Here is a 20,321-nt window from a genome sequence, read left to right as displayed (position 1 = left end):
ATGTCCGCCAACGCTGTGACCACATGGCCTTGCGTAGACAGGTAAGAGTCTGCTGTGATCTCATCACATACAGATATCCACGGACACTCTGGACACTGAATTATAGGCCTCCAGTATTGTGAATTCAGTAGGGCCGAATGTATAAAAACAGATGCTCAGTAGAACATCAACATGGTCTCATTTAACCATTGTAGTTATACGTCGCTCACGCTGACATCCCTACATTCCCCGTGCCTTACTGAGATGTTGACGTTTCTTTGCCTTATGTCAGTTGACCAGTATTCAAATCAAACTTTATTTGTCACATGCGCCAAATACAACAATATAGACCTTAGGGTGAAATTATTACTTACAAGCCTTTAACCAACAGTGCAGTTCAAGAAGAGTAAAGAAAATATTTTCCAAATAAACTAAAGTTAAAAAAAAATAATTAAATAACATATCCATAATGAGGCTATATACAGGGGGTACCAGTACGGAGTCAATGTGCGGGAGTACAGGTTAGTTGAGGTCATTTGTACATGTAGGAAGGGGTGAGGTGACTATGCATAGATAATAAACAGCGAGTAGCAGCAGTGTACAAAACAAATGGAGGGGGGGGTCAATGTAATAGTCCTGTAGCCTTACGGTCAGATGCTGAGAAGTACCAGCTGTGTTTATCTGTGTTCCAGGCTGCGCAGAAGGCTTCCATCCATTTTAAGTATCTGGAGGACCTGAGTCATAAGGCCCCAGATTTCCTTATCCCGCCAAGAGCCCACATGGTGTTGGAGGGCATGGGGGTCAAACTCTCTTGCACCATCCAGGGATGCCCACCCTCTAGGGTCACCTGGTAAGCACTCACACAAGGCTAATTGAAAATCTCTGAAGACGGATAGGTTACAGTATGCTTATTATGTAGCTACACAGGTTTTTGTCGTGTTAACCTTTGATTCCTGAATTGGAATATTGCTCTGATATTTGTGGGTGAAATTACCTTATTTGCTTCGGTATAAGCCTTGGCAATGTGTATAACCATCATCCTTGATAAGCAGATGCACTAAAAGACTAGCTGATGAAAAGAATATGTGTTCAGTATTCATGCCTGAGCATAGTCAGAGCTGTGGACCAGATGACCTGCGGCTTATGAGTTGAACAATCCCACACGGGACGCATGCATCCCAATGAGCTTCGAGAGTCTTGACTCGACTGAGACGGAGCGCAAGAAGAAATGTGAGATCAAAAGCCATCTATAATGCTAAAGGAGTCATGTTAACTGTTGTGTAGCATAGATTAGCATAATTAGCATTGGGCAGGAACATTGCATAACAGTGGTCATGTTTACATTTAATTGGGATTTTTGTTCGTTTATGTTAAGTTTTGTTAGTCATTTGGACTGTTATTAACTCTCTCCATCCCAGGAATAAGGATATGACACCTCTGGGTGCCTATGGCCAGGCCTGGAACTACAGTCTGAAGAAGAAGTTTGGCCTCAACTCGCTGGAAATCAGAAGGTAAACGAAAGGATTTTCATATGTATGCCTTTAGCACCCTGCTGTTCAAGACGTTGTAGTTACTTCCACTCCCCTCTTCCATTTCCTCCCCTTCCTTCTGAGTGAATATGAGAGTGAACCGTCTTCAGAAAGTATTCACACCCCTTGACTTAGTCCACATTTTGTTGTGTTACAGGCTGAATTCAAAATGGATTTTTTTTAAAAAAAAAAATTCTCACCCATCTACACACAATCAATACCTTGTATTTTAGTGCCTTGTTGCAAACAGGATGTATGTTTTGGAATATGTTTTATTCTGTACAGGCTTCCTTATTTTCACTCTGTAAATTAGGTTAGTATTGTGGAGTAACTACAATGTTGTTGATCCATCCTCAGTTTTCTTACAGCCATTAAACTCTGTAACTGTTTTAAAGTTACCATTGGCCTCATGGTGAAATTCCTGAGCGGTTTCCTTCCTCTCCAGCAACTGAGTTAGGAAGGACATCTGTATCTTTGTAGTGACTGAGTGAATTAATTCACTACCCAAAGTATTATTAATACCTTCAATATGCTCAAAGGGTTATTCAATTCTGCTTTTTTTACCCATAGGAGCCCTTATTTGCAATGCATTGGAAAACCTCCCTGGTCTTTGTGGTTGAATCTGTGTTTGAAATTCACTGCTCAACTGAGGGACCTTATAGATAATTGTATGTGTGGGGTACAAAGATGTCATTCAAAAATGTTAAACACTATTATTAGACACATGCAAGTCCATGCAAATTATTGTGTGACTTGTTAAGCACATTTTTACATCTGAACTTATTTAGGTTTGCCATAACAAAGGGGTTGAATACATTTAATCAAGATGTTTAAGCTTTAAATGTTTAATCAATTTGTACAAATTTCTAAAAACATAATTCCACTTTGACATTATGGGGTATTATTGTGTGTAGACCAGTGACAAAACATCTACATTTAATCCATTTGAAATTCAGGTAATAACAATACTTTCTGAAGGCACTGTACATGAGAATGTTGACATGTCTTGTGATTTAGCTTTGGGCTCAGCCTGGAGCCAAGAAGGTGGCACAAACACATGAGTCATCACCCTTCCCCATCCCCAGGTGCTCTGTTGAGGATGCTGGGGAGTACAAGGTGGCTGCCAGGAGTTCTCTGGGTGAAGCTACTACCATTTCCACTCTGGTGGTCAACTGTAAATAGCTGCTGATTCTGACAGCTTTCATGGACATGGTATTCCTGCATGCAGATTGCTCCTCTGTCTCACATTCAAAATGTTAAATGGGTAACCATGTCACATTTCCCCTTTCCTGTTCCATACTAGTCCATACTTGTTTTACTCATGTGAGACAACCTAAAGGGATGCTCATTCATACTTCTATCCAATTTGTAAGTCGCTCTGGATAAGAGCGTCTGCTAAATGACTTAAATGTAAAATGTAAATGTATGGGATTTAAATCACCGTTCATCCATACCAATTATTTCTAAATAATCTTGATCCAGTTTCCATCTGTAGTGACGTATTGCACCTAGATGACTGGTGTTCTAGACCATATCAATCTAGACCTTCAATCTAAACTGATTAGTGCATTACATTACATGCCATTACGAGTGATGAAACGCGTGTAGCCTAGCGCTAAGAGCATTGGGCCAGTAACTGGAAGGTCGCTGGTGTAACTGAGACTCGTGCGCTGAGAGTCGGGAAGCAAGTTCAGGGAGTGAATACATTTAATTAATAAATGTAACATAATACAAAACACGAACAAAGCACAGACATGACACAGAAACAGAAACAATGACGCCTGGGGAAGGAACCAAATGGAGTGACATATAGGGCAGATAATCAAGGAGGTGATGGAGTCCAGGTGAGCTGCATAATGCGCTGAAACGCCTAACGATGGTGACAGGTGTGCGCCATAACGAGCAGCCTGGTGACCTAGAGGCCGGAGAGGGAGCACAAGTGACCGCTGGTTTGAATACCCTACCAGATAAGGTCAGAAATCTGCCGATGTGCCCTTGAGCAAGGCACTTAAACCTAATTTGCCCCAGGGATGCTGTACTACTATGGCTGACACTATAAAACAACACATTTCACTGCCCCTATAAAACATCTGAATATTAAATGGGATAGTCCACTTATTAACTAACCAAAAACCTACGGTGTTTGCAGTCTACCGCCCACATCAACAGAACTTTGGACCTTTCGTTACACCACCACAACAACTCTGTTGACAGAAAATCAAATCAAATTTGAATCAGAAGGGATGTTAATAATATTACAAGAGTAATTAATTAATTAAATTCTGAATCTTTTCCCCAAGCTTCTTAATGGCCTAGAAACAGTGTGAGGGTGCCCCGAAAATATCGGGACACTCCTTCCCCTCGTAGATCAATTAAATGGCAAAGGAGTAATGAGACACTTCAAGGGGCCAAGCGCTCCTATTCACCTATCATCCATATTTCACCTGCTCACGTTCTCCTTCGATTGTTTAAATGGGTTAAAGGGAATATTAGTTGTGACGTGTATAAAAGTGGCCTTGCCAGGATTGATTTGTCTCTCTTTCTCTCTCCTTTCCCTCTACCTCTCTGCACTCTCCCCACACCTCTCTCTCTCTCCCTCCTCCTTGTCCCCCCCACTCCACGATTCAGCATATCAAGGAGCCGAGGCCACAATCGAGCAATCCTGGACCCCAAGTAAGTTTCATGCAGCGTCTAATGAAAAATGTCCTTCTTAATTTCTCTGCAGCCTTTTGGAGTTCACTCTCTTCTCCTCCGCTAAGACGGAGCCTTTGAAGACACGACTCTGAGCCTCTGCTGCATGTGCTCTGACATGGTTTGGCTGACTGGATACAAGGAGGATTGGATGGCGAAGGGATGCTTATGGTTCATCGGAGTGTGTGTGTGTGTGTGTGTGTGTGTGTGTGTGTGTGTGTGTGTGTGTGTGTGTGTGTGTGTGTGTGTGTGTGTGTGTGTGTGTGTGTGTGTGTGTGTGTGTGTGTGTGTGTGTGTGTGTGTGTGTGTGTGTGTGTGTGTGTGTGTGTGTGTGTGTGTGTGCGTGCGTGTGCGTGTGTGTGTGCGCCTGTATATAAAGGAGTTGATTGGGAGGGGCAGGTGAATGAATCGCTGCCATTTCAGCGCCAGTCAGAGTCATTTCACACAGAGAGAGTGTGCGATTTGTTCACATTTGCTGGCAGCTTAGGGAGCCCTATAAATCAAATCATATTGTAATGTTATATAGGCTATGTCCCTCTTCCACCTAGATACAGAGCTGGTAGAGAGGCTGGTTGCACCCACAGGGAGACCATGCGGAGTAGTGATTAGACACTGACTAATAACCAACAGATTATTTATCTATATTGTTTCGCACTGCTGTGTTGCCTTAGTAAATGACTTGCTCTTCCTAGATTGTGTCAGCATCACACACAACTGGAGCAAACTGTTATTGACAATAACAAACTCACTGTGTCACACACTGTTTAAAGTGGTGTGCAAGTCACAATCAATGGACTCAGACGGTGGTGTCCTCTGCATGTTTGAAATGAACTTGCAATCATTCTGAATGAAGCTTTATCAGCATGTAATGCCATTCATACACACTTGCTGAGGAGAAAATGGGATTTGAATTGCAGAATGACATTAGTGTGGTGCTGAGACTTCATTATGCCACGTGGAGCAGGGAGACAGACACTATTATCCAATGTGGATTACTCCCTAGAAATAAGGGCAACCCCAGCACATTTATCATAATCATGATGGGGACGTGCAGGGAATGATTGAAATAGAGAGAAAGTTGGGGAGAGATGGGGAGTTATTAAATTGATGTGCATGCGAATGATTGCCCTGGTCTGTAATTTAGACAAAGATCATTATGGAAACATGTCTGTGACCTTTCAGATCTGTTGGTGGGAATGGGATCTGACTAGGCCCGTTAGTTTTCAGTTTTATCTCACAATTAGGCCAGACCCTGTTTTGTAGACGGAAAAGGGGACCTCCGAAAAGGAAGAGTTTCATGTTCGTAAGTTAGATTTTATTGTTTAAATACATTATGAAAAAGATTGGTGTGTTTTTTCACTATTTAGTCATGGGGTTGTTCAGTGACAGACATGTATTTGTTTAACATCTATCACTTGATTGTTATGTTTCAAAGAGACAAATAATCATGTTTTTTCCCGCTAAATGCTATATATCCGCCTCACTCTCAGAGAAATAAGTAGTACGGATAGGCTTTACACAGTCAAATGTAACAAATAACTCAATTGCTTATAAATAACTGTACATGTGATACATACAATATTCAAAACATGTTTTTAAGAACATTATTCACTACAGTAATATGAGATCTGTTTGTAGAACGTTGACACTTGACATTTTAGTCATTTAGCATATGCTCTTATCCAGAGTGGCTTAGAGTAATTGCATTCATCTTATTAAGATAGCTAGGAGAGACAACCACATATCACAGTCAAATATACAGGATACAAACATTCCATTCCAGCTAAATAATTGATATATAGCATTTTGCAAAAACACATTTTCATACACATCTAAAATCTGAGAAGAGTAATAACATTTTACACACATATGAAGGCACCCATAAGCGATCATTTATGATTAAAAAAACAAAAATGTGAAACATTTGTGGATATAGACTTTTGGAAATCAACTCTTCATACAGCGCATTCAGAAAGATTTCAAACCCCTTGACTTTTTTCACATTTTGTTTTGTTACAGCCTTATTCTAAAATGGATTATACCGGTTTTTTCTTCTTCTCATAAATCTACACACAATAACCCATAATGACAAAGCAAAAAATAATATATATATTACATTTACATACATCAGACCCTTAAATCAGTACTTTGCTGAAGCACCTTTGGCAGCGATTACAGCCTTGAGTCTTCATGGGTATGACGCTACAAGCTTGGCATACATTCTTCTCTTCAGATCCTATGAACCTCCGACAGGTTGTATGGGGAGCATCGCTCCACAGCTACTTTGTGGTCTCTCCAGAGATGTTCGATCGGGTTCAAGTCCATGCTCTGGCTTGGCCACTCAAGGACATTCAGAGACTTGTCCCGAAGCCAATCCTGCATTGTCTTGGCTGTGTGCTTAGGGTCTTTGTCATGTTGGAAAGTCAACCTCCGCCCCAGTCTGAGGTCCTGAATGGTCTGGAGCAGGTTTTCATCAAGGATCTCTCTGTACATTTCTCCGTTCATCTTTGTCTCGATCCTGACTAGTTTCCCAGTCCCTGCCACTGAAAAACATCCCCACTGCATGATGCTGCCACCACCATGCTTCACCGTAGGGATGGTTCCAGGTTTCCTCCAGATATGACACCTGGCATTCAGGCCAAAGAGTTCAGTCTTGGTTTCATCAGACCAGAGAATCTGGTTTTTCATGGTCTGTGAGTCTTTAGGTGGCTTTTGGCAAACTCCAAGCAGGCTGTCATGTACATTTTACTAAGGAGTGGCTTCCATATGGACACTCTACCATAAAGGCCTGATTAGTGGAGTGCTGCAGAGATGGTTGTCCTTCTGGAAGGTTCTCCCATTTCCACAGAGCAACTCCTGAGCTCTGTCAGAGTGACTATCGCATTCTTGGTCACCTCCCTGAACAAGGCCCTTCTCCTCCAATTGCTCAGTTTGGCTGAGCAGCCAGCACTAGCACTAGGAGTCTTGGTGGTTTCAAACTTCTTCCATTTAAGAATGATGGAGGCCTCTGTGTTCTTGAGGACCTTCAATGCTGCAGAAACTTTTTGGTAGCCTTCCCCAGATCTGTGCCTCAACACAATCATGTCTTGGAGCTCTACGGACAATTCTTTCGACCTCATGGCTTGGTTTTTGCTCTGACATGCACTGTCAACTGTGGGACTTTATATGAACAGGTGTATGCCTTTCCAGAGTCTCCTAGCCAAGGGTCTGAATACTTGTGCAAATAAGTTTTTTCTTTTTTTCTAAAAACCTGTTTTCATTATGGGGTATTGTGTGTAGATTGATGAGGAAAGCAATACATGTAATCCGTTTTAGAATATGGCTGTAACATCACAAAATGTGGAAAAAGTCAAGGGGTCTGAATTCTTTCTCAATTCCTGTCTCTCATTAATTCTATGTTTATCCCCTTGTGAGGGCGGTGCATGCGTGCCAGAGAAGGAGTAAGTGTGTGTGTGTGTGTGTGTGTGTGTGTGTGTGTGTGTGTGTGTGTGTGTGTGTGTGTGTGTGTGTGTGTGTGTGTGTGTGTGTGTGTGTGTGTGTGTGTGTGTGTGTGTGTGTGTGTGTGTGTGTGTGTGTGTGTGTGTGTGTGTGTGTGTGTGTGTGTGTGTGTCCTTCGTGCTTGTGTGTGTGCGTGCATGCATTCCTGAAGATGAAAAATATCCCCCCTTCCATTACTAGTACATGCCAGTTGGCGTATCTGGGCCTTCGTCCAGTTAATTAAGGTCTTCTTTGCATTGGGCATTTTCACTCTGCTGCCACAAGTGAGAGAATCTGAGGGAGACCAAGGCTTCTTATTCATTGCTTGCCAAGAATAATGGGATAACACCAGTGTCCTCCATAGTACGCAGATGGCAAACCTCAACTTCATCTGACATAACGTCATCATGAGGTTGGAGATGGTGAGAAAATGACTTATCTTATTGGTGGATTATTTCCCATCTATATGTTTGTTCTTGCCTGTCGGTTATTTCTCTTCTTCTTTTGCCTTCCCCTCCTCTTCTTCGCCCAACTTTCCCACCTACACCTCCTCCTTTTCCTTCTTCCTTATAGTCTTACTCTTCCTCCTTCCCCCAACCCTCCTCCTCTTCCTCTGTAGTTGCAATGCTGGAGCGGGAGGCTCTATTGAGTTCAGCTTCCCTCCGACCTGGGCGAAAGAGGGGGAGAGTCTGACCCTGCAGTGTGCCTTCTCCTCAGCCCTGCTGCCCTTCCAACAGGACGTGGCCTGGTTCAGAGATGGTGAGTGGAAGTGGGTATTAGCTTGGTCCCAGATCTGTTTGTGGGGTCTTGTCAACTACTATCGACAGTGACTATAGGAGTTGGCAAGATAGTACAAACAGATCTTAGACTAGGCTAGTAAGAATCCTTCCCAAATATCAACTAGTATTGGAATTGTTGGCTGTATCGTCTGAACTGCATACAAGCCGTAATTTATACACTGAGTGCACAAAACATTAGGAACACCTTCCTTATATTGAGTTCCACCCCCTTTTGCCCTCAGAACAGCCTCAATTAGAGCGTTGGACTAGTAACCGAAAGGTTTCAAGTTCATATCCCCGAGCTGGCAAGGTACAAACCTGTCGTTCTGCCCCTGAACAGGCAGTTAACCCACTGTTCCTAGGCCATCATTGAAAATAAGAATTTGTTCTTAACTGACTTGCCTAGTTAAAAAATGTAAAAATTAATCGGAGCATGGACTCTACAAGGTGTTGAAAGCGTTCCACAGGGATGCTGGCCCGTGTTGACTCCAATGCTTCCCACAGTTGTGTCAAGTTGTCCTTTGGGTGTTGGACCATTCTTGCTACACATGGGAAACTGTTGAGTGTGAAAACCCCAGCAGCGTTGCAGTTCTTGACACACTCAAATCAGTGCGCCTGGCACCTACTACCATACCCCGTTCAAAGGCACTTAAATATTTTGTTTTGAACATTCACTATCGAATCAAATCAAATCAAATCAAATTTATTTATATAGCCCTTCGTACATCAGCTGATATCTCAAAGTGCTGTACAGAAACCCAGCCTAAAACCCCAAACAGCAAGCAATGCAGGTGTAGAAGCACGGTGGCTAGGAAAAACTCCCTAGAAAGGCCAAAACCTAGGAAGAAACCTAGAGAGGAACCAGGCTATGTGGGGTGGCCAGTCCTCTTCTGGCTGTGCCGGGTGGAGATAACAGAACATGGCCAAGATATTCAAATGTTCATAAATGACCAGCATGGTCGAATAATAACAAGGCAGAACAGTTGAAACTGGAGCAGCAGCACAGTCAGGTGGACTGGGGACAGCAAGGAGTCATCATGTCAGGTCGTCCTGGGGCACGGTCCTTGGGCTCAGGTCCTCAGAGAGAGAGAAAGAAAGAGAGAATTAGAGAGAGCATATGTGGGGTGGAACCAGGCTATGTGGGGTGGCCAGTCCTCTTCTGGCTGTGCCGGGTGGAGATAACAGAACATGGCCAAGATGTTCAAATGTTCATAAATGACCAGCATGGTCGAATAATAACAAGGCAGAACAGTTGAAACTGGAGCAGCAGCACAGTCAGGTGGACTGGGGACAGCAAGGAGTCATCATGTCAGGTAGTCCTGGGGCATGGTCCTAGGGCTCAGGTCAGATGAAACTGGAGCAGCAGCATGGCCAGGTGGACTGGGAACAGCAAGGAGTCATCATGTCAGGTAGTCCTGGGGCATGGTCCTAGGGCTCAGGTCCTCCGAGAGAGAGAAAGAAAGAAGGAGAGAATTAGAGAACGCACACTTAGATTCACACAGGACACCGAATAGGACAGGAGAAGTACTCCAGATATAACAAACTGACCCTAGCCCCCCGACACAAACTACTGCAGCATAAATACTGGAGGCTGAGACAGGAGTATTGAATGACAAACATACACAATCCATGTTTCATTTGTTTCAAGGCTTAAAAATATTTATTTAACCTGTCTCCTGCCCTTCATCTACACTGATTGAAGTGGATTTAGAAAGTGACATGAATTAGGGATCATAGCTTTCACCTGGATTTACCTCAGTCTGTTCCTAATGTTTTGTACAATCAGTGAAAATTCAGGTGAATCTCCAAAAGCCCCACTGGGCACAGGCGTCAAATCTACATCTATTCCATGTTCGTTCAACAGAAATGATGTGGAAACAACATTGATTCAAACAATGTGTGCCAGGTGGGCTGTTTTTTGTTGCCTCAGCTTCTTTGTATTATTCTGGTGTAAAGTACGTCACTTGCTAGAAGGTGCTGGGCCCCAAGAAAACTGGCATAAATGAAGTAGGACGCCCACACAAGAATGCCACCTCCCTCCCACAGGAGTCCAACTGCGCCAGTCCAGCAGGGTGGAGCCTCAGACCACCCTTCGCTCCGCTTCCCTCACCCCGAAGGGCGTGCACAAGGAGCAGGAGGGCATGTGCATGATGCGTCTGCGTACCTGGAAGGGGGTCAAAGAGCATAAAGCCTACATTTTTGTCAAAGGTAGGTTCTGGGATGTTTTGTGTGTATCTGTGGGTCTGGTGTGAGGTTGCATGTTCCCTATAACATTCACAATAGCATGTCTGAGTTTGGAGTGTTCATAGTTTTTCTGGTGAAAATGTGGCCACCATACCTTTGGTGGCAGTGGTGAGATTTCGGTGCCAGTAGGGGCACTATACCAACATTAAGGCAATAATAAGAAACCACAATGCCAAAAGCAAGGCAGCTGCCAGCTGACCTGTTATGATCTTCAAGCAACTAGCCAACACTACAATAAAAGTAACATTTTCCCAAAGTTGCCGGAAGGCCTTGAGATAAGTCTGGGACCCACAGGTGTCTGTGATTGGGATTAGCAGTAGTGCATTTCAAAACAAACCTAACACTTCCACACTTAATTTAAACCCACCACATTCACAGTCACGTCCACTGAATATTTAATGACACCAGTCGCCCACACCTCCCCACCCCCTTGCCCCTCCTCTCTCCCTCATCCCCACCACTGCAAACTCCCAGCCAGAGTGAGACCTCAATATCACTAACACTGCATTGTATTTTCTGTCTTATTAAAAAATCTTGGTCCTTAACTTCTGCTTGAGTTAGAGTCATTAGGGAGTGGAAGTGGATTTTTTTCAGAATTTGCATTACAAATGGGAGGTAAGAGAGAAGAGACAAGGGCTGTGTTTGGTTTAGCCTTATAGCTTATCAGAGGGAGGGAGGGAGGGAGGGAGGGAGGGAGGGAGGGAGGGGGAGGGAGGGAGGGAGGGAGGGAGGGAGGGAGGGAGGGAGGGGGAGGGAGGGAGGGAGGGAGGGAGGGAGGGAGGGAGGGAGGGAGGAGGGAGGGAGGGAGGGAGGGAGGGAGGGACCTCTTCACCACCAAGTACAGCAAAGTAAAATTATGGACTGAGGGTGTCTAATAGTTCAAAATGTTCTCAAGAGAATATGTCAAAATAGTGAGATGTCTGACATTTGACCGCAAGGACATTTATGACCAGTCATGCTGATACCTAGGCAATTGGTCATGACTCATCGGCCTTAAAGCTGAGATCTGCGAAAAGTGAAACAGCGCCACTGGTCGCCCAAGGCACATTTATTTGTTATTGTTATTGCTGTTCTATGGCGCGTGCAATGATGTCCGAGGGTGAAAAAAGGGTTTGTGGCTTTTGAAGTAATGTATTTTATTGTTGTAATGACGCAAACGGACGTGGCAGTTTCACCGCAACGGATTCCAACTTCAATTTCTCACACTTGCAGCACAAACTGTAAGAGAGTTGGGAAGACATTTTACTTGACATTTCTCTACTCTTTTTGTTGGTGCAAAAGCAACAGTCTCTCAAAAGCCTCCGAGAATAGAAAACGGGTCTAATACATGTCACATCTTATCTCTTTAATCCTCTTAACATAATTCCCTCATTCTCTTCTCTCTCTCTCCTATATCTCACTCCTATCTCTCCATCTATACCTATCTCTCTCTCTCTAGTAGACACCTCTCACTCCTATCTCTCCGTCTCTACCTATCTCTCTCTCTCTCTCTTTCTCTGTCTCTGTTTTACTGCTCTCCTTTGCTCTGTCTTTATAACGAATGCAGATTTGATGACCTGTTCACCTTACCTCCAGACAATGCATCATCCTTCCCTGGCCAGAAACCCCCCCCCCCTAAGGTGCGGACTCCCGGACGCACCTCAAAACCATAGGGAGGGTCCGGGTAGGCGTCTGTCCATGGTGGCGGTTCCGGCTCGGGACGTGGACCCCACTCCATTAATGTCCTAGCTCCTCCCCTTCGCGTGCTGGGATAATCCACCCTTGCCGCCGACCATGGCCTAATAGTCCTCACCCAGAACCCCACAGAACTGAGGAGCAGCTCGTGACTGAGGGACAGCTCGGGACTGAGGGGCAGCTCGGGACTGAGGGGCAGCTCGGGACTGAGGGGCAGCTCGGGACTGAGGCAGCTCGGGACTGAGGGGCAGCTCGGGACTGAGGGGCAGCCCGGAACTGAGGGGCAGCCCGAAACTGAGGGGCAGCTCGGTACTGAGAGAAAGCCCAGTACTGAGAGGAAGCCCAGTACTGAGAGGAAGCCCAGTACTGAGATGAAGCTCAGGCAGGTAGTAGGCTCCGGTAGATCCTGGCTGGCTGGCGGATCTGGAAGATTCTGGTTGACTAGCAGATCTGGAAGAGACTGGTTGACTGGCAGATCTGGAAGAGACTGGTTGACTGGCAGATCTGGAAGAGACTGGTTGACTGACAGATCTGGAAGAGACTGGTTGACTGGCAGATCTGGAAGAATCTGGTTGACTGGCAGATCTAGAAGATCATGGCTGATTGGCGGATCTAGCTGCTCTATGCAGACTGACAGCTCCTTGCAGACTGACAGCTCTGGCAGCTCCATGCAGGCTGACAGCTTCTTGCAGACTGGCAGCTCTTTGCAGACTGACAGGTCTTTGCAGACTGACAGCTCTGGCTGCTTCATGCAGACTGACAGCTCTAGCTGCTTCGAACAGACTGACAGCTTTGACTGCTCCGTGCAGGCTGACAGCTCTGACTGCTTCATACAGACTGACATCTCTGGCTGCTTTATGCAGACTGACAGCTCTGACTGCTCCATGCAGGCTGACAGCACCCTGCAGACTGGTAGCTCCTTGCAGACTGACAGCTCCTTGCAGACTGGCAGCTCTGGCTGCGTCATGCAGACTGACAGCTCTGACTACTCCATGCAGGCTGACAGCACCCTGCAGACTGGCAGCTCAGGCTGCTCCGAACAGGCAGGAGGCTCCGGCGGCGCTGTAGAGGAGGAAGGCACTGATAGCGCTGAACAGGCGGGAGACTCCGACAGCGCAGGAGGGAGGAAGGCTTTGATAGCGCTGAACAGACAGGAGACTCCAGTAGCGCAGGAGGAAAGGAAGGCTCTGGCTGTGCTGAACAGGCGAGAGACTCCGACAGCGCATGAGGGAAGGAAGGCTCTGATAGCGCACTGGATAGACCGGACCGTGCAGGCGCACTGGAGCTCTTGAGCACCGAGCCTGCCCAAGCTTACCTGGCTTGATGCCCACTCTCGCCCGGCCAATACAAAGTGCTGGTATGTGCCGCACCGGGCTATGCACCCGCACTGGAAACACCTTGCGCTCCATAGCATAACACGGTGTCTGCCCGGTCTCTCTAGCCCACCGGTAAGCACAGGGAGTATGCGCAGGTCTCCTACCTGGCATAGCCATACTCCCATTAAGCCCTCCCCCCAATACTTTTTTGGGGCTGCTTTTCGGGCTTCCAACCGCGTCGCCGTGCTGCCTCCTCATACCAGCGCCTCTCCGCTTTATCCGCCTCTAGTTCTTCCTTGGGACGACGATATTCTCCCGGCTGCACCCAGGGTCCTTTACGTCCAGTTCTTCCTCCCATGTCCAATTCTCCAAGTGGTGCAGCCTCTCCCACTGCAACTGCTCTTCACGATTAACAGGGAGAGTTGGCTCAGTTCTGACTCCTGACTCAGCCACTCTCCCTCTGAGCCCTCCCCCAATAAATATTTGGGGGTGACTTTCGGTTTTCGTTCTGCGCCGCCGTGTCTTTTTTTTTTAACTCCATTCGCCTATAGCCCTCTTCGCACTGCTCCAGCGATTCCCAGGCGGGCTCCTGCACTCTCTCTGGGTCGGCCGCCCACCTGTCTATTTCTTCCCACGTCGTATACTCCATTCCTCTTCTGTCCATAACGTCCTCCCTTCGCTGCTCCAGCTGCCTGTTACCACGCCACTCGGTCCGTGTGTGGTGGGTGATTCTGTAACGGCATTCTTCGTTTGTCAAAAGAGAGTAGGACCGAAATGCAGCGTAGTGGTTACTCATGACTTTAATGGAAAAGTGACACATGAAATAACTATACAAAATACAAAACAACAAACCTAATTACAGCCTATCTGGTGAAACTACACAGAGACAGGAACAATCACCCACGAAATACAAAGCGAAACCAGGCTACCTAAATACGGTTCCCAATCAGAGACAACGAGAATCACCTGACTCTGATTGAGAACCGCCTCAGGCAGCCAATCCTATACAACACCCCTAATCAGCCACGATCCCAAATACTACAAACCCCAATACGAACATACAATATAACATAAACCCATGTCACACCCTGGCCTGATCAAATAATTAAAGAAAACACAAAATACTAAGACCAAGGTGTGACAACTCCTTCAATTCAAGGGGCTTTAACATTGCCAAAGCAAGTGAAGTAGATAAAATACAAAAGTGAAATAAACAATCAAAATAATGAACAGTAAACATTACACTCACAGAAGTTCCAAAAAGAATAAAGATGTTACAAATGTCATATTATGTATATATACGGTGTTGTACAAAAGGGAAAATAAATAAGCAGAAATATGGGTTGTATTTACAATGGTGTTTGTTCTTCACTGTTTGACCTTTTCATGTTGCAACAGGTCACAAATCCTGCCGCTCTGATGGCACACTGTGGTATTTCACCCAGTAGATATGGGAGTTTATCAAAATCCTTCTCTCCCTCACTTTCTCTCACTCTCTTTCTCCCTTTTCTCCATATCTCTTTCCCTCTGCGTTGCTCCCCATGTTCATGTCTCCCTGTCTTTCTCTCCGTGTCCTCTCCCTCTCCAGCCTTTCAATTCAATTGCATTTTAAAGGGCTTTATTGGCATTTACAATGACAAACCAAGTGAAATGAACAAAACAGTAAACATTTCACACAAAAGTTCCAAAATAATAAAGGCATTTCAAATGTCATATTATGTATATTTGCAGTGTTGTAATGATGTGCAAATAGTTAAAGTACAAAAGAGAAAGTTAATTAACATAAATATAGGTTATATTTACAATGGTGTTTGTTCTTCACTGGTTGCCCTTTTCTTGTGGCAACAGGTCTCACATCTGGCTGCAGTGATGGCACACTGTGGTATTTCATCCAATAGATATGGGAATTTATCAAAATTTGATTTTTATTTTTTATTCTTTGTGGGTTTATGTAATCTGAGGGAAATGTGTGTCTCTAATATGGTCATACATTTGGCAGGAGGTTAGGAAGTGCAGATCAGTTTCCACCTCATTTTGTACATAGTCAAATATTTCCTTCATTTTGTGTCAGTGACAGTGGTCAAGTATTCTGTTTAGGGCCAGATAGCATTCTGGTTTGCTCAGTTTTTTTTTGTAAATTATTTCCAATGTGTCAATTATCTTTTTATTTTCTTATGCTCCCTCCCTCCCTCCCTCCCTCCCTCCCTCCCTCCCTCCCTCCCTCCCCCTCCCTCCCTCCCTCCCTCCCCTCTTCTTTCATGCCTTCCCCATACCCTCCCCTACTCAGATGCGTCTGCAGTCGTGTCTGGTGGCCCAGGCTCTCCTCTGGCCCTGAAGGTTTCTGGCGTACAAAAGGACTATGTCTTCCTCACCTATGAGCCTCCCAGTGCTGATGGAGCCTACCAAGTGGAGGGTTACTTTGTGGAGAGGTGCTTTTATGTTATACTAGGGAAATTGTGTTTCCATAGCTAGTGCTGACAGTGAGGACTTGTGAAGAGCAGAATCAACATCCACTGCATACAGTATTCAAAACAATTGCTTTGTGAGAAGGTGTTAAAGTTCACAGTTAGCCATTGTTATGTAAATGTTAGGAGGCCTTTGTATGGATACCATACCAAGGACATAGGTTGAGGTATAACCTTTTCACATTACTAAGCCAAGCTGGCCTGCATACCTGAAAATATATACATAACTAGGCAAGTCAGTTAAGAACAAATTCTTATTTACAACGACAGCCTAGGAACAGTGGGTTAACTGCCTTGTTCAGGGGCAGAACGACAGATTTTTACCTTGTCAGCTCAAGAATTCGATCTAGTAACCTTTTGGTTGCCGGCCCAATGCTCTAACCACTAGGCTACCTGCTGCCCCAGGCCAAAACAGTGAGTTTTGCGTTAGCACTATAGTGTGAAAAGGGGATTAGAATTACTCTGAGGAGGTAAATGGCAATAAACTACTCTCAGGGTAAATTCTCAAAGTGCAACGTGCGCTCTCAATATATCACGGATAATGACTAGATCTACTCAGGTGTACATTCCATCTAAACGAAAAGAGTTATCTTAGATATGAGCTATCGTTGTCTACTCAAAATCAACAACGCACAGCCAACGAGACTAAACTGTTGGGCCACATCTTACTCTGCTGTGTGTGAGGAAATTGGATCGGGCAGATAAAACCCCAGCCAACTTTGATGTAATATCCATTTGGCAAAGCCCAAAGAAGATGGATGATATGCGTGATAATAATTCAACATGGAACACAGCGTTAACAGCATCAAAGTCCTCCCATAGGTAACAGGTGCTCACTAATCACTGAAGCTGATCGATGTGCGTGTGTGTGTGTGTGTGTGTGTGTGTGTGTGTGTGTGTGTGTGTGTGTGTGTGTGTGTGTGTGTGTGTGTGTGTGTGTGTGTGTGTGTGTGTGTGTGTGTGTGTGTGTGTGTGTGTGCGTGTGCGTGTGTGTGTGTGTGTGTATGCATACTTTCATCGTACTTACACATCTTCTCTATCATGCATGCAGAGGGCACATTAAAGACTAATGTTAGGTCTCTCTCTGATGTCTTACAATTATACAATATATGTATAATCATATATATATATATATATATATATATATATATATATATATATATATATATATATATAATATGCATCAGAGAAAGACCTATCAGAGACCTAACCTTCCAGTTGCCTAGCAACACATACACAGCTTAATGTTCTCTCATGCTATTTCTTTACTTTGTTTGCTTTCCCAGGTGGCATTGCTTCATGTTCAGTGATTTATCAGCATTTGACGGCTGCTTTTCTACTTCACTTTTTCTTATAAATGAGTTGTGAGACTTATATATATTTGGGTTGAAAAATTATTGTCCTTTTTTTGCCTGAAATGTGTTTTTATTTTGTCCAATCAAAAATGTTTACAAATGTATTTTATAATGACAAAATTATATTTCATGGAGAAATAACAAAATAGGGGAATGTTGCGCTAAAAACTATTTTGGAAGTCATAAATTTGTGATTTAAAAAAAAAGTCTCTGATCTTCTCCTTTCCCTTCTCACATGGTCTCTTTCTCTCTCGCCCTCACTCTGCCTCGCTCTCTTCCACTCTCTCTCTCCCTATTCCCAGGTGTGACATTGGTAGTGGGCAGTGGGTGAGTTGCAATGACACCATTCAGAAGGCATGCATGTCACTACCCTTTGAGTGGTCTGAGTGACAGCACCATCTACCAGTTCAGGGTGTGTGCCGTCAACCAGGCAGGTGTGGGACTTCCCTCTAAGGCCACTGAGCCTGTCATCACCACCGACCCTTTAGAACACACTAGAACTATGGGTAATCTGCACACTCAGATTTACACACCGAACACACTCTGGGTAGTGGTCATTATATAGAGAGAGACAACATAGGCTAAATAGAACACATAGAGTATATATTGTGTGTGTGTGTGTGTGTGTGTGTGTGTGTGTGTGTGTGTGTGTGTGTGTGTGTGTGTGTGTGTGTGTGTGTGTGTGTGTGTGTGTGTGTGTGTGTGTGTGTGTGTGTGTGTGTGTGTGTGTGTGTGTGTGTGTGTGTGTGTGTGTGTGTGTGTGTGTGTGTGTGTGTGTGTGTGTGTGTGTGTGTGCTAAGTTCCATGCACGAGAACATACAGTATGCATGTGTGTGAGTACGTGCGTTCCTGTGTGCGCTGTGGGTGGGGGCTATGAGAGAGAAAGTGTAGCGGAGAGGACAGATAGGTGCTCTGGTCAGATGCTGTGGGTCATTAGGCACAGATGAAGTACGGCCAGAAGGTTGGCTTGCCTCTGACTGTTTCCCCCATCTCTCTCTCTCTCTCTCTCTCTCTACCTTTCTCTCTGCTGAGCCCTGGCATGCTGGCATTGGATGGACGGCTTCTTCCATGTCATCTAGTCATTGTGCTATCATGCGTTTCCTTCCTTCATTTCTCTCTCTCTTTTTCTTCTCAATCAGTTATCAAGGTGGACAGAGGTAGAGAGATCACCATCACCAAAGATCAGCTGGAAAGTGAGAAACCACATATATCATCATTGTAGTACAATTAATAACCGTGTTTGTAGCTATGGCACTACAGCCTTTTCAATGGTATTCTCGAGCTACTTACCCTAGACCGAATACTTACGATACAGTACCACTGCATATTTCTGCTTTCCCCTTACTCTTTTTACTCTTTTTTTATTTATTTTTTATTTTACCTTTATTTAACCAGGTAGGCAAGTTGAGAACAAGTTCTCATTTACAATTGCGACCTGGCAATTGTCATTTGAAAGCACATGTTGTGCATTTCTACACAGTTTGACATGATGTATCATTCCTCTCTTGAGGGGATTTTTTTGGGGTGGGAGGTTATATGGAGGGGTATTTTGAAAACACAGTATAAGTGGAAATGGAAAGTTTTTGTTTTGTTTTTGTTTTGGTAAAACCGATTTTTGGGGGGAGGAACAGATAACTGTAACACTTTTGCCATGGGGCAGAAAGAACCTGTGGCAGTTTCAAATTGTAACATTTGTCAACTTCATATTCATAATCTCCAGCGTGTTTCTGTGTTTTGTCGTAAAAAAAGATAGAGAAAGATAAGTGTTTTCAATGACATCATCAACCAATTAGCAGACAGGCAATGCCTACTAACAACTGGTCAGAATCAGGCAATGCACACACTGTTGTCATTGGAAACACTTGTCTTTCACTATCTTTTTTTACTACAAAACCCATCCGTGGCAATGTCGCCTATGATATTTAATATAACAACGTCATGTTCCTTCATATCTTCCATCATGTTAATAGCTTTGTGAAAGCAATGTCTTTTGTTCCATTAAGTGGACTATTCTCTATGGTGTCCTAGTAAATGCACATTATAGCCCAGGGTAGTCAGAGTGCTTCTCTCTGAATAGGGATCATAACATGCCCCTGGTGTAGCTCAAAGAGGGAGGAGGAGGTAAAGACCATGGAAACACCAGGGAATGGTGTACTATTATTGATGAGAAATAAAGTACTACCTCAACCTCATAGACTGCCATGCTCTCTTTTCGAGGCACCCTGGTACAGCTTTAGGTTTCAATGAATCAATAACTGTGTGTGTGTGTGTGTGTGTGTGTGTGTGTGTGTGTGTGTGTGTGTGTGTGTGTGTGTGTGTGTGTGTGTGTGTGTGTGTGTGTGTGTGTGTGTGTGTGTGTGTGTGTGTGTGTGTGTGTGTGTGTGTGTGTGTGTGTGTGTGTGTGTGTTTCTCATTATTAAAAAAAACAGATTTTATATCTGACCCTTGCTTGGTCATGTGATCCAATGCTCTGGGCCTTGTTTGGCATGGTACACTGTAGGAAAAATATTTGCAATAGAAAAGGAAAATATGTGTTCCTATTGGACATTCAGATAGTACACCTCCCTATCTCAAAACATTTTCTCCTTCAGACCATGACCCTTTACTATCTTCTACACCCATCCTCCCTTCTTCCCTCTGACCTCAGGTCAGATGAAAGTCCCATTCCCTCCCACTAGTGTCCATGCCTGTGAGGTGACAACTACGCCGTGCTTAGCTGGACTGAGCCAGTGCCGAGAGGCAAGGAGCAACTTACCTTCTATGTGGAGGGGGTGAGTTAAGGCCTGTGCTCCTACTCATACGCACAATACAG

General features: G+C 44.5%; 1 long non-coding RNA gene across 1 annotated transcript; it reads left to right on the top strand.

The window, feature by feature from the left end:
• The first annotated feature begins 1,078 nt into the window (after positions 1 to 1,078).
• LOC123996880 lies at positions 1,079 to 2,720 on the top strand. The gene is made up of 3 exons (XR_006832049.1): positions 1,079 to 1,209; positions 1,398 to 1,490; positions 2,594 to 2,720. It is a non-coding gene; the product is annotated as an uncharacterized LOC123996880 (long non-coding RNA).
• The last annotated feature ends 17,601 nt before the right edge of the window (positions 2,721 to 20,321 follow it).

Source organism: Oncorhynchus gorbuscha, linkage group LG15 (genome assembly GCF_021184085.1).
Source record: "Oncorhynchus gorbuscha isolate QuinsamMale2020 ecotype Even-year linkage group LG15, OgorEven_v1.0, whole genome shotgun sequence".
Classification (NCBI taxonomy): domain Eukaryota; kingdom Metazoa; phylum Chordata; class Actinopteri; order Salmoniformes; family Salmonidae; genus Oncorhynchus; species Oncorhynchus gorbuscha.
This window is presented reverse-complemented; position numbering and strand designations above follow the sequence as displayed.